Genomic DNA, 14,546 nt, shown 5'->3' on the forward strand with positions numbered 1-14,546 from the left:
GGTACCACCTTACCTACGGAATGTCGCTAGGTAAAGCGTTAGATAGTTAGGGCTAGAGACCACCTAACGTTAGTTAGTAGCGAACTAGCTACTATTCTCGCTTTGTTGAAATAACCTTATAAATTTGCAAAATCCTAAATTAACTGTTAGCTTGCTAATCCAGTAACGCAACAACTACCTATCTACTGTAAATATTTTCAAAACCACCCGAGACTGCAGTGTAGTCACCGCGTATCACTGCATTCTTCAACTCAGCAGCTTCGTTAGCTCGTTACATTGACAGTGCTAGCTCTCCAGTTTGACACACAGCAAGCTAGCTAACTGGGTCTGTTTACTAACTTAATAGACAAGATTGTCAGCTAGCTATATAAAATGTAATATTATATTTTGGAGTGATTAAGCTCCTACCTTGGTGTCTTTTTCTGCAACGTTACGAGTCGTTTGTGTTCTCCACTCCCCAATATTTTCCCGGCCTCCAATATGGTGTAATTGCAGACCGCCATTTGGGGGCGTTTCTTGACATGGGCGTTAAGATAACATTGTTGCAGGTTAGAAAATGATGTTGTTTAGGCTTAGTTAGTTAGCTACAGTTGTCAACAACTGTTGCCCCCCCAAACGGGAAAGAAACGGCCATGGACCAATGGCGAGCATTAATGGGTGTAACTTGACATCATGAAACGCCGATATCGGGAAAAAAAGCCCCTAATTGTGGTCTGCAATTACACAGTTCACGGACTCAGACAAGCACATCAGTGTCATAAATCCAGCCAATTTCTACTATTTATCTTGTTAAAATTTGATTTTTTACATAACCACACTGCTAACATTTTGCCTAACCATAAAAAGCTATTTTACAAAAATATCATAAATATATAGCCAATTTTGTATTTGTGGCTGTGATAACTAGTGGAAATCCATCTTCCACATCATCATCACTCCTGAACAGATTGAAATCGGTCATGCACCTCACACATACCAAAATAACATTTGGACAAAGTTAATTCAGGCTTGATTTAAGATGTTTTGTAAATAATTGAAATGATCAACATATGTATTCTTTATCATTTCTAGAAGGAGAGGGAAAATACTATCTTTATCTGTCATAAATCTTGACTATATTATAACTTTTCATAGTCAATGATGTTTTGAGCACTGCAAAGACCTATCCCGGGCAGGGTGTGTTCCAGATTGATTGTCACACATTGTAGAATATAAGATTATTATGTCACACTGGTTCATTCCAGATTTCTGGCACGTAGGCCTGTGCAGATTATAGGATTGTAAATCCCTATGTAGACAAGAGAGAGAGCTAGTGATGGCTGCTCAATGAAACAAGTCCTGTAAACTCTAGGTTTTATCTAATCATAGCTATTGCCCAGTGATATAGTCAAGTGCTGCAAAGGACCTAGAAAAGCTGCAGCTGGCCCAGAACAGTTACACCTTACCCTTCAATGTAATCCGTCTCTCTCAGTGCACAGTAGAGGAGAGATTGACTGAATCAATTCTTGTTTTTGTGGCAATATTGTGTTCAAAATTCCAAATTGTTTGTATAATCAATTTACATACATCTCTGACAGCGAAGCTGACTGACAGTGTCTCCAGGAAGTACAAGCATTTTGCAATTTTTTGACTTATTCCACATTTTGTTGTTACAGTCTGAATTGTTTTTGTGTGTAGATTAAATACAGAAATATCTAATTTACATAACTATTCACACTCCTGAGTCAATACTTTGTCGAAGCACCTTTGGCTGTGTTTACTGCTGTGAGTCTTTCTGGGTAAGTCTCTAAAAGCATTCCACACCTGGATTGTGCAACATTTTGTAACGGTTTTGACTTGAGGTTATTATTTATAGGGTTGCCAGGTAGGTTGTGCCTACCAGAGAAAACATTGGTTTCTCCTTTTAGTTTGGGTGGGAATGAGTCCCATCGGGTCCGTCAAGTCTACACCAATACAAAGGACTTATGTAAAAGTCAGGATGGAAATAAACTTTTCATAAACCCTTAAAACATTGGAAAGAACTTAAAAAACAACTATATTCTTTTGCGTGGGTTGTATTAGCAACAACGATTACACACACACACATATAATAATATAACACAATGAGTTCTGGTTCCTCCAGAAATGTCCTGTACCTCGGGCCTAAAAAGAGTCCAGCCCGGTAAAGGAGTTCAGTGAACTCAAGTGACTTTTGTCACGCAATGTTTGTCTGTTCATTCAGTGTAGCGTAACACAGTATTAAACATACCATCAATATAACAATTATTTTACCACAGAACTTAAAGCGTATCAACTCTTACTAAGTCCTCAACTACAACTAACTACATAAATCATCACAGTATACCTCACATCAAAACAAATGAAATACCGTATACAAAAAGGTTGTAGTCAGTCGGTCAGTCAGACAATCCAATCTGCCACGAAGAACGGAGAGATGTAGTCCACGGACGCAAAGAGTGGATCCGACCCTGGGTAAACTCTATTAGGCTACAAAACACACGTTTTACGGCAACAAAACAACGGAATAGAGAAGCTTCGGGAACTGAGGGTTGAACACATCCTCATTCACGTCTCCATCACAACCCCACTTTGTGTTTATTGCTTTGCAGTTTAAATATTTTTTTTAAATTCTGTACATGCTTCTTTCTAGTCACTTTGTTAATTAGGTTAGTATTGTGGAGTGACTGCAATGTTGTTGAGCCATCCTCAAGTTTCTCCTATCACAGCCATTAAACTCTAATTGTTTTAATCACCATTCGCCACATTGTGAAATCCCGGAGCGGTTTCCTTCCACTTTCGCAACTGAGTTAGGAAGGGCACCTGCATCTTTGTAGTGAATGGGTGTATTGATCCACCATCCAAAAGTATCATTAATAACTCCATGTTCAAAGGGATATTCAATGTCTTCTTATTGAAGTTGAATCTGTTTAACATTCACTGCTCAACTGAGGGACCTTACAGATAATTGTATATGTGGGGTACCGAGATGAGGTAGTCATTTAAAGATCATGTTAAACACAACGTATGTGACTTAAGCACATTTTTACTCCTGAACTTATTTAGCCTTGCCATAACAAAGGGGTTGAATACTTATTGATTCAATACATTTCGGCTTTTCATTTTAGTTGTAAAAAGTTTGAAAAACATATTTCCACTTTGACATGTTGCATTGTGTGTAGGTCAATCACAAAAAAACAAACTAAATTTAATCCATTTTAAATTCAGGCTGTAACAACAAAATGTGGAAAAGGTCAAGAGCTTTCTGAAGGCACTGTACTTTCCTCACCAGAAATTCCACCAGGGGTCTCTTCACAGTCCCCAAATCCAGAACAAATTCAAGTTAACACTAAGTATTATATACACTGCTCAAAAAAATAAAGGGAACACTTAAACAACACAATGTAACTCCAAGTCAATCACACTTCTGTGAAATCAAACTGTCCACTTAGGAAGCAACACTGATTGACAATACATTTCACATGCTGTTGTGCAAATGGAATAGACAACAGGTGGAAATTATAGGCAATTAGCAAGACACCCCGGCGGTGCTTTCACTCTAGTGGTAGCATGAGACGGAGTCTACAACCCACACAAGTGGCTCAGGTAGTGCAGCTCATCCAGGATGGGACATCAATGCGAGTTGTGGCAAGAAGGTTTGCTGTGTCTCTCAGCGTAGTGTCCAGAGCATGGAGGCGCTACCAGGAGACAGGCCAGTACATCAGGAGACGTGGAGGAGGCCGTAGGAGGGCAACAACCCAGCAGCAGGACCGCTCCCTCCGCCTTTGTGCAAGGAGGAGCAGGAGGAGCACTGCCAGAGCCCTGCAAAATGACTTCCAGCAGGCCACAAATGTGCATGTGTCTGCTCAAACGGTCAGAAACAGACTCCATGAGGGTGGTATGAGGGCCCGACGTCCACAGGTGGGGGTTGTGCTTACAGCCCAACACCGTGCAGGACGTTTGGCATTTGCCAGAGAACACCAAGATTGGCAAATTCGCCACTGGCGCCCTGTGCTCTTCACAGATGAAAGCAGGTTCACACTGAGCACGTGACAGACGTGACAGAGTCTGGAGATGCCGTAGAGAACGTTCTGCTGCCTGCAACATCCTCCAGCATGACCGGTTTGGCGGTGGGTCAGTCATGGTGTGGGGTGGCATTTCTTTGGGGGTCCTTCATGTGCTTGCCAGAGGTAGCCTGACTGCCATTAGGTACCGAGATGAGATCCTCAGACCCCTTGTGAGACCATATGCTGGTGCGGTTGGCCCTGGGTTCCTCCTAATGCAAGACAATGCTAGACCTCATGTGGCTGGAGTGTGTCAGCAGTTCCTGCAAGAGTAAAGCATTGATGCTATAGACTGGCCCGCCCGTTCCCCAGACCTGAATCCAATTGAGCACATCTGGAACATCATGTCTCGCTCCATCCACCAATGCCACGTTACACCACAGACTGTCCAGGAGTTGGAGGATGCTTTAGTCCAGGTCTGGGAAGAGATCCCTCAGGAGACCATCCGCCACCTCATCAGGAGCATGCCCAGGCATTGTAGGGAGGTCATACAGGCACGTGGAGGCCACACACACTACTGAGCCTCATTTTGACTTGTTTTAAGGACATTACATCAAAGTTGGATCAGCCTGTAGTGTGGTTTTCCACTTTAATTTTGAGTGTGACTCTAAATCCAGACCTCCATGGGTTGATACATTTGATTTCCATTGATTATCTGTGTGATTTTGTTGTCAGCACATTCAACTATGTAAAGAAAAAAGTATTTAATAAGAATATTTCATTCATTCAGATCTAGGATGTGTTACTTTAGTGCTCCCTTTTTTGAGCAGTGTATATAGAGCCATGATCGTATGCAACTCCCTTCCACTTCAAATTACTAAAGCAAATCGCTAAATTTGCTTTAAAAAGCACAACAAAAAAAAAGACCTCACAGCACTACGCCTCTCCCCTACCGGATCTAAATAACTCTTACGCAAACATATGTACTGGTGTGCAACTGTCATTAGAACCTTTTATTTGGTTATTTTGTGTAGTTCAGACCTTGAGCTGTTCCTGTCTATTGATGTTCTTTCTGTATTATGTAATGTTTTGTGTTGACTTTTCCAACATTTTGTAAAGTTAAAGCATTATTCTAAAATGTATTACATGTTTTTTCCTCCTCATCCATCTACACACAATACCCCATAAAATGACAAAGCAATTTTTGTTGTTGTTGTAAAAGACAAAAACAGAAATATCAAATTTACTTACTATTCAGACCCTTTACTCAGTACTTTGTTGAAGCACCTTTGGCACCCACTACATAATTGCTGTCTACTTGGGTGACACTACAAGCTTAGCACACCTGTATTTGGGGAGTTTCTCTGATTTTTTTCTGCAAATCCTCTCAAGCTATATCCGGTTGGATGGGGAGCGTTGCTGCACAGCTATTTTCAGGTTTCTCCAGGGATGTTCGATCGGGTTCAAGTCCTGGCTCTGGCTGGGCTACTCAAGGACATTCAGAGACTTGTCCCGAAGCCACTCCTGCATTGTCTTGGATGTGTGCTTAGGTTCGTTGTCCAGTTGGAAGGTGAACTTTTGCCCCAGTCTGAGGTCCTGAGTACTCTGGAGTAGGTTTTCATCAAGGATCTCTCTGTACTTTACTCCGTTCATCTTTCCCTCAATCCTGACCAGTCTCCCAGTCCCTGCCACTGAAAAACATCCCCATACCATGATTCTGCCACCACCATGCTTCACCGTAGGGATGGTGCCAGGTTTCCTCCAAATGTGACGCTTGTCATTCAGGCCAAAGTGTTCAATCTTGGTTTCATCAGACCAGAGAATCTTGTTTCTCATGGTCAGAGTCTTTTTAGGTGCCTTTTAGTGAGTGGCTTCTACCTGGCCACTCTACCATGAAGGCCTGATTGGTGGAGTGCTGTGGAGATGGTTGTCCTTCTGGAAGGTTCTCCCATCGCCACAGAGGAACTCCAGAGCTCTGTCAGAGTGACCATCGGGTTCTTGATCACCTCCCTAACCAAGACCCTTCCCCCCCGATTGCTCAGTTTGGCTGGGCGGCCAGCTCTAGGAAGAGTCTTGGTGGTTACAAACTTCTTCCATTTAAGAATGATGGAGGCCACTGTGTTCTTGGGGACCTTCAATGCTACAGAAATGTTTTGGTACCCTTCCCCAGATCTGTGCCTTGACACAATCATGTCTCGGAGCTCTACGGACAATTCCGTCGACCTCATTGCTTGGTTTTTGCTCTGACATGCACTGTCAATTGTGGGACCTTATATTGACAGGTGTGTGCCTTTCCAAATCATGTCCAATCAATTGAATATACCACAGGTGGACTCCAAATCAAGTTGAAGAAACATCAAGGAAGATCAATGGAAACAAGATGCACCTGAGCTCAATTTCATGTCTCATAGCAAAGAGTCTGAATACTTATGTAAATAATGCATTTGTTATAAATTTACAAACATTTATAAAAGACCCGTTTTCGCTTTGTCATTATGGGCTGTTGTATGTAGATTGCTGAGAATTTCTCTTTATATATCCATTTTAGAATAACATAACAAAAAGTGTAAAATTCACAAGGTCTGAATACTTTCCAAAAGGCACTGTACATTGTATAACACACTCTACACACAAACACATTGTAGTATTGGAGATTCCAATATTGTACATTTGTAATGATGGAGTAATGTAATGTATTGTTTTATTTTTGATGTAGGCTGTTTTATTATGATTAAGTGTTTTAATCCTGTTTGGACCCCAGGAAAAGCTGCTGCTGCCTTGGCAGGTCAGGGTTCCATCGCTATTGGGGATCCTAACAATAAATACTTATAAACTGTCGCGAGTAGACCCAAAACTGATCCAAATGGAATGAAACATCACAGGACTTTTGCGCCGTTTACTCAAATGACATTTTCACTGCAGTTTACAGCTTAGAGTAGAATTTTGTACTCAGTAGAAAACAATGACGCAATTATTCATTGCATTGTGGTATTGCAGGCTAGTCTAGGCAGGGTAGGATAATAAAGGTCGCACGTTAGGAGAATTAGAGTTAAGTAAAAGGGATAGGGTTAGCCTAAATGCTTTCCTAACCTGCTACGAAAACCACTTTGGGCGAAGTGCAGTGTTTTTAGGGAGTCCCAGTAATGATAATTGTATTTTCCCTAAACAGGATCAATAGGGGAGCTTTTTGAGCAGCACGTCTCATGTCTTCACTGTTCTTTCATGTGCACCTGACTCTCCGCTGCTTATCAGCTATTCCTCTATGGTCTTGTGGATTTATATTGAAAATTGGTGCCGCTTTGAATGATTTTGTGTGGTATGATTACTAGTTAGCCTATTGTAGATCTGGACAAACAGTCCACCTACTACTATTGTCACTATGAATGGTGGATAGGTCAAGATAGACAGACTGGTAGACTATATTGACCTGTGGTATAGTAAGTGTGCAGAAAAGTGCATAAGGGAAGTAAGAAAACACCTTGATGCAAGCAGATGAGGAAACTTGGCTAGGATGGAAGATATGACATAGTAAAACCTTCAAAAAAAAGCAAATGTAAACCAGGGAGGAAACACTACCATCCCCTGTGGCCAGTAAAAAAACAACCAAGAGCGTAACTTTGCGTTGCATGTTGGGAGTGTGCGGGGGGGTCAGGGTAAATGTATCCAGTGTCAACCACATCATAAAAATGAGTAACTGAGTAGCACTGTCAAAGATGTTTCTACTGCAAACCTTTGATAGACCACATCCTGTGGTCTCCACTTCTGTGAAGTGTGCTTATACAGTAACTCATATCGCCCTTGCACTCCTAAACAACACCATTTTTAGAAATTTTGACAAAGGGAAAATCTACAAAACTTAGTCAACAGATTCTAGTTTTGGGAACAGAAGAAGTTACCAATCAATGAGTGAAGAAATAATGAAGAAGGCACAACTAACAACAGAGTATTACAACCTTTGATTTGGGGTTATGATAGGTTTATTTAACCCATTATGCCTTTAGACTATTCCAATTCTATGGGAATATATGAATTCCTTATAATGACACTAGACAATGTACCTCAGCTGTAGAAGGTCTTTTCGATGCTTTGCCATGCAAGGATAGCTCTTTTTCCAACACAAACGGGGACATCGTCTGCATAATCCTCCACTTGCCAAAGTAGCCTACTTTTGATTTGATCCTTTTTATGTTCAGACCTAGAGGATCACCAGAAGTGATCATGTAGGTAAATCAATACAGAGGGAAAAAGCATATACATATATATAAACGACTAAAATGTCTAATCAACAAATCATTTAATTTCATGGACCAAATTGACACATTCAGACCTACCATGTATTGAATGAAGTGTAAGTGGCTCTTTTGTTGTTTTTTAGCAAGAACCCCAATTCTTCCTCAGATTTCAGTGCCAGACATGTAGCCATTGTTCCTACTTATAACTTTGAAAGAGGCAGGAATCCAGGCAAGATCTGTTGAATGCAAAAATGAAAAACATCTTAGATAAACAGAGACAAACCACATTTCCATCCAGTTATTATGCGAGTACGGCTTCCATCCAGTTATTATGAGATTGCGGCTTCCATCTAGTTATTATGCGAGTACGGCTTACATCTAGTTATTATGAGATTACGGCTTCCATTCAGTTATTATGAGATTACGGCTTCCATTCAGTTATTATGCGAGTACGGTTTCCATCTAGTTATTATGCGAGTACGGCTTCCATCCAGTTATTATGAGATTACGGCTTCCATTCAGTTATTATGCGAGTACGGTTTCCATCTAGTTATTATGCGAGTACAGCTTCCATCCAGTTATTATGCAAGTACGGCTTCCATCCAGTTATTATGAGAGTATGGTTTCCATCCAGTTATTATGAGAGTAAAGTCATACCGTATATATTTGTTTAATGATAGCTGTGATGGAAACAGGACGTTTCAGTACAATTCTATAAATGCATACAGATCATTTGTTTGTTCAGCATGGTGGGATCTTTTTGTCTGTAAAATTAATTATGCGAGAAATGGCAGTGGAAACACCTTCATGCGCAAATATTGATATAATAACCATCATATCGAAATAAACTTTGAGTCACGCGATGATATGGTGTGTGTGGTCCTCCCACAACGACTTGGGAAACCATGCAGTTTATTAGGCTACAGATGAAATAACGTATGATGATCTTCACGGGGTGGTGCACGGGGTGGTGCACGGGGTGGTGCACGGGGTGGTGCACGGTGTGGTGCACGGTGGTCCTTCTGTAGCTCAGTTGGTAGAGCATGGCGCTTGTAACGCCAGGGTAGTGGGTTGATTCCCGGGACCACCATACGTAAATGTATGCACACATGACTGTAAGTCGCTTTGGATAAAAGCGTCTGCTAAATGGCATATATTATTATTATATATTATCTTGATGCTTGACTGTGTTTTTCTTTTTACAAATAAAAACATTTTCTTATCCATAATAATGTCATCATGTAGACTAGCCTATGCGCACTGTATCTACGAGCTCTTGGCTAGAGAGCACGCGCCAAGACCAGAGTAGGCACATTTGCTATTTAACGCAACAGTTTGACAAAATGATCAGTAGAGTCAAAAATGTGATGGAAACATATTCAACTTTTGATTTTTATTCAGTACATGAAAAATGTACACAAAAAAAGTACATTGTGTACACAATGTCATCACATACTGTTTTTTTTAATCCACAACAAGTCTGCTTGGAGGAAACACACCACAGGTGGGAAACCATGCATATTTTCTTTATGCATATTTTTCAATATTCGCATGAAAGTCTGTCACCAATTGGAAGGAAACCTAGCTTTAGACAGAGAGATAGAGACACTTACACACATACAGCATGTGTAGCTAGGTCTACTGTAAAGCTGTAAAGCTCATACCACATGGTTTCCATGTGTTTGATACCATTCCAGCCATTTTTATGAGCCGTCCTACCCTCAGCAGCTTCCTGTGTGTAAAGTACATGTAGATACATCTTATAGACAAAGAAACAGAGACACAGAGAGAATGACAGACATACAGAGAGGGAGAGATGCTCACATACAGCTTATTCAGCTAGGTCTTCTACGGTACAACTCACATACCTACTATATACATTGGTATGCATGATATGCATGGTTATTGATAATACTGACCTGAAGTATTGGTTTGCATTTTTTGGTAGCTCACATCACGATCACTGAAACGGGAGGGGAAAGAGGAAAGGTAGGCATAGTTAATCTGATTTTGGTCATCTAAACGCAAATAATTAATCTCAGTGATATTGACAGTATACAGGTATTATTGCATGTTGACTAATCAATCGCAGTGAAATTAGATTAAATCATGATCAGTTTCATACATTACATTCAGGTAATCTTAGTAGGTTGGCATTGACGTTGTAGGTAGGCAAGCAAGCAAAACGTGACACATGCTTCATTTTTAGGAAAACTTGGATTTATTCGTTACGCCGATTCAGTTGAGAAATGTTTCCTCTGCCGCAAAGAAACGGTTTACTCAAAACTAACCCAACGGCCGTAAAAAGACGCCTGAGCGGAATCCCCACATCAGTTTTTCAGGGGAAGCGGAAGTTTGGTTGAAAATACTGTATCCGTGAAAACCGGAAACATTTGCCTTCTTCCAGGGACTCTGTAAAAGTACCTTAAAAAAAAAAAAAATTATAACTAACCCAAGAGCTCACCTCCTGTCATTTTCAACGGGAGCAAATTAATCATAGTGGGCATAACAAGCAAGGAGGTGTGCAGAGCCAAGCACAAGCTAGCGAGGTCCTATTGGCACGTTATAGCATGTATTTGCATATTGCCATTAGGGAATACCTACTCTGTGAAATAACTCAATTCGTCCTTTGCACCCCTAAGCAACTACATTTTTACTTTGGCAAACGGTAAAGTTGACAAAAACTTAGTCCACTCTTTTTTCGTATGTTTACCCCTTTTTTCCCCCAATTTTATTATATCCAATTGGTAGTTACAGTCTTGTCTCATCGTCGGACTCGGGAGAGGCGAAGGTCAAGAATCGTGTGTCCTCCGAAACACGACCGGCCTGCCACAGGATCGCTAGAGCGGGCCAATTGTGCACTGCCCTGTCGCGGCCGGCTGGACTCAAACCAGGATCTCTAGTGGCACAGCTTGAAACTGAGATGCAGTGCCTTAGTCCACTCTGTTCATAACATATTTTAGTTTTGGGAAGAGAAAACTATTGAAATCAAATGTTTAATAAATAAGAAAATGTGAATAATGTTGGCAAGACAATGCATTTTCCCCCTCAGGAGACTGAAAAGATTTGGCATGGGTCCCCAGATCCTCAAAAAGTTCTACAGCTGCACCCTCGAGAGTAGAGATCGACCGATTAAACGGATTTGGCCATTTTTTTTATTTTTTTTTACACCTTTATTTAATCTTTATTTAACTTGGCAAGTCATTTATGAACACATTCTTATTTTCAATGACGGGCTAGGAATGGTGGGTTAACTGCCTCGTTCAGAGGCAGTACGACAGACTTTTACCTTGTCAGCTCGGGGGATTCAATCTTGCAACCTTACAATTAACTAGTCCAAAGCTCTAACCACCTGATTACATTGCACTCCACGAGGAGCCTGCCTGTTACGCGAATGCAGTAGAAGCCAAGTTAAGTTGCTAGCTAGCATTAAACCTATCTTATCAAAAACAATCAATCAATCATAATCACTAGTTAACTACACATGGTTGATGATATTACTAGTTTATCTTGCGTGTCCTGCGTTGCATATAATCGATGCGGTGCGTATCGTTGCTCCAATGTGTACCTAACCATAAACATCAATGCCTTTCTTAAAATCAATACACAGAAGTATTTTAAAACCTGCATATTTAGCTAAAAGAAATCCAGGTTAGCAGGCAAACTTAACAAGGTGATATTGGGTCACTTCTCTTGCGTTCATTGCACGCAGAGTCAGTGTATATGCAACAGTTTGGGGTGCCTATTTTGCCAGAATTTTACGTAATAATGACATAACATTGAAGGTTGTGCAATGTAACAGGAATATTTAGACTTATGGATGCCACCCGGAACGGTTCCGTATTTCAAAACGTCTTGTTTTCGAGATGATAGTTTCCAGATTCAACCATATTAATGACCTACGGCTCGTATTTCTGTGTGTTATTATGTTATAACTAAGTCTATGATTTGATAGAGCAGTCTGACTGAGCGGTGGTAGGCAGCAGCAGGCTCGTAAGCATTCATTCAAACAGCACTTTCGTGTGTTTTGCCAGCAGCTCTTCGCAAGCACAGCGCTGTTTATGACTTCAAGCCTATCAACTCCCAAGATTAGGCTGGGATGTGAAATGGCTAGCTAGTTAGCGGGGTGCACGCTAATAGGGTTTCAAATGTCACTCGCTCTGAAACTTGGAGTAGTTATTCCCCTTGCTCTGCATGGGTAACGCTGCTTCGAGGGTGGCTGTTGTCAATGTGTTCCTGGTTCGAGCCCAGGTAGGAGCGAGGAGAGGGACGGAAGCTATACTGTTACACTGGCAATACTAGTGCCTATAAGAACAAGTGCCTATAAGAATATCCAATAGTCAAAGGTTAATGAAATACAAATGGTATAGGGAGAAATAGTCCTATAATTTCTATAATAACTACAACCTAAAACTTCTTACCTGGGAATTTTGAAGACTCATGTTAAAAGGAACCACCAGCTTTCATATGCTCTCATGTTCTGAGCAAGGAACTTAAACGTTAGCATTCTTACATATTGCACTTTTACTTTCTTCTCTAACACTTTGTTTTTACATTATTTAAACAAAATTGAACATGTTTCATGATTTACTTGAGGCTAAAGTGATTTTATTGATGTATTATATTAAGTAAAAATAAGTGTTCATTCAGTATTGTTAAATAAAATAAATAGGCCGATTAATCGGTATCAGCTTTTTTTTTGTGGTCCTCCAATAATCGGTATCGGCTTGAAAAATCTGAATCGGTCGACCTCTAATTGAGAGCATCCTGACCAGTTGCATCACCACCTCGTATGGCAACTGCTTGGCATCCGACCGTAAGGCGCCACAGAGGGTAGTGCGCACGGACCAGTACATCACGGAGGCAAAGCTTCCTGTCATCCAGGACTTACAGTTGAAGTCGCAAGGGGTCCGTGAAATAAAAAGTGTTATGAACGTATTCAGTACCACCAGTAACTTTACATATAAGGACCGCTCAAAACCTTGCCTCAAAATATGCCAGGGTTCTAGTACCCAAAAAAGGTTGGGAACCACTGCTATACACACTACTGAACTAATGAACAAAAGAACCGAACATATGTTTGCGGGTTTCGATGGATCCAACAAATTGCTGGCAGATATTTTCCTTCTTGCGACTGTCCAGCCTGTCTTTATGTACATTACAGACAACTATGGCGTTCAGTCTCTCTTGGCCCATGCAAGCCCGTAACCAAGTCTTCAACCTGCAAAGTGCACTGAAATTCCTCTCAGCCTCACATGAAGACACTGGTACACAAAAGCTGGTATAAATTACAACTGTCATCCATATGGCCTCTAAAGGCATGTCCTGGTCTTGCTACATGCCGCACCAAACTAACAATTTTCATCAAGCAATGCCTTGCGGCCTCCTGCTGTTTACCCCACGCACTGGATAACTGGGCACTGATTGGATTTAGCTGGTGTGCTGTTGCAGTTACAAAGTGGCGGTGGGTTTGTCCGTTTTTGATGTGCTGCAAATTTTACAATGGCTTTTCTCCAGTTCCCGAAATCCTGCACTAATGAAGGCAGCATCCGCTCTTTGGCCAAAAGATGGCTGGCTTGAAAACCCTTGGCTACAGTGAGCCATGTAGCCAGGGGAAATCGCAAAACCAGTTCTCTTGAAACATCGACACACTGTTGGCAAGAGTTTGCAGTACTATAAATTGTGGGTGTGGCTGATATGGTTTTGTGCCATCACTGAGGTAACTGGACAATGCTGTGCCACTGTCCAATATAGTGGTTCTGCTGGCAACAAGGTTGATACCTGGTCCTGACGTGGCTGTGACACTGTCCTCTGAAGTCTCTCTCCCTGGCTCTTTCCCTTCCACCACACTCACTTACAGTCTCTCCTGGAAAATAAATAAGGTCTTTGCCATACTCCTAACTACCGGTAACCAAAACAACACAATCACAACATTAATACCATTACTTTAAACAAATCTTGGTTCAGTCACCAGTTTAAGTTGAGTGGGGGTATCCATTGTCCAATTATGTCCCTATTTTACAAGTTTTACTAGAGAGAACCTTTCATAATGTTGCCAAACAAAGACTCAACAAATTTACCTGAGACTCGCTGTCTCAGCAGCTCTGCTGTCTGTATGCCATCCGTTGCCTGCTCTGCCTAATGACATCATTATGAAACATTACCATTAGGATTTCACTTTTTTCTTATGAACATTTTATCAACTAGTCTGAGATATTAGGCTACTGGGGTTCTTACTTTGCATTTTGGTGTACTGAAAAATGCTCAGAGATCCATATTTTTCTACCTGGCTCATATTTTTCTACCTGGTTGG

General features: G+C 41.1%; 1 protein-coding gene across 5 annotated transcripts in view; it reads right to left on the reverse strand.

The window, feature by feature from the left end:
- Positions 1-14,546, reverse strand: part of LOC118360788 (spermatogenesis-associated serine-rich protein 2-like) — a 49,025-nt gene that overhangs the window by 31,498 nt on the left and 2,981 nt on the right. For 2 of the 5 annotated variants that reach the window (XM_035740206.2, XM_035740207.2), the window contains exons 2-4: positions 10,153-10,196; positions 8,333-8,469; positions 8,060-8,196 (exon numbers count right to left, since the gene is read on the reverse strand). The gene's annotated coding sequence lies outside the window, so the exon portion shown is untranslated. Of the gene's footprint in view, positions 1-408; positions 558-8,059; positions 8,197-8,332; positions 8,470-10,152; positions 10,197-14,546 lie in introns of those variants that run through there. The other 3 variants (XM_035740208.2, XM_052485095.1, XM_035740209.2) reach the window with 2 other exon arrangements.

This window comes from Oncorhynchus keta, chromosome 28 (genome assembly GCF_023373465.1).
Source record: "Oncorhynchus keta strain PuntledgeMale-10-30-2019 chromosome 28, Oket_V2, whole genome shotgun sequence".
In the NCBI taxonomy this organism is placed as follows: Eukaryota; Metazoa; Chordata; class Actinopteri; order Salmoniformes; family Salmonidae; genus Oncorhynchus; species Oncorhynchus keta.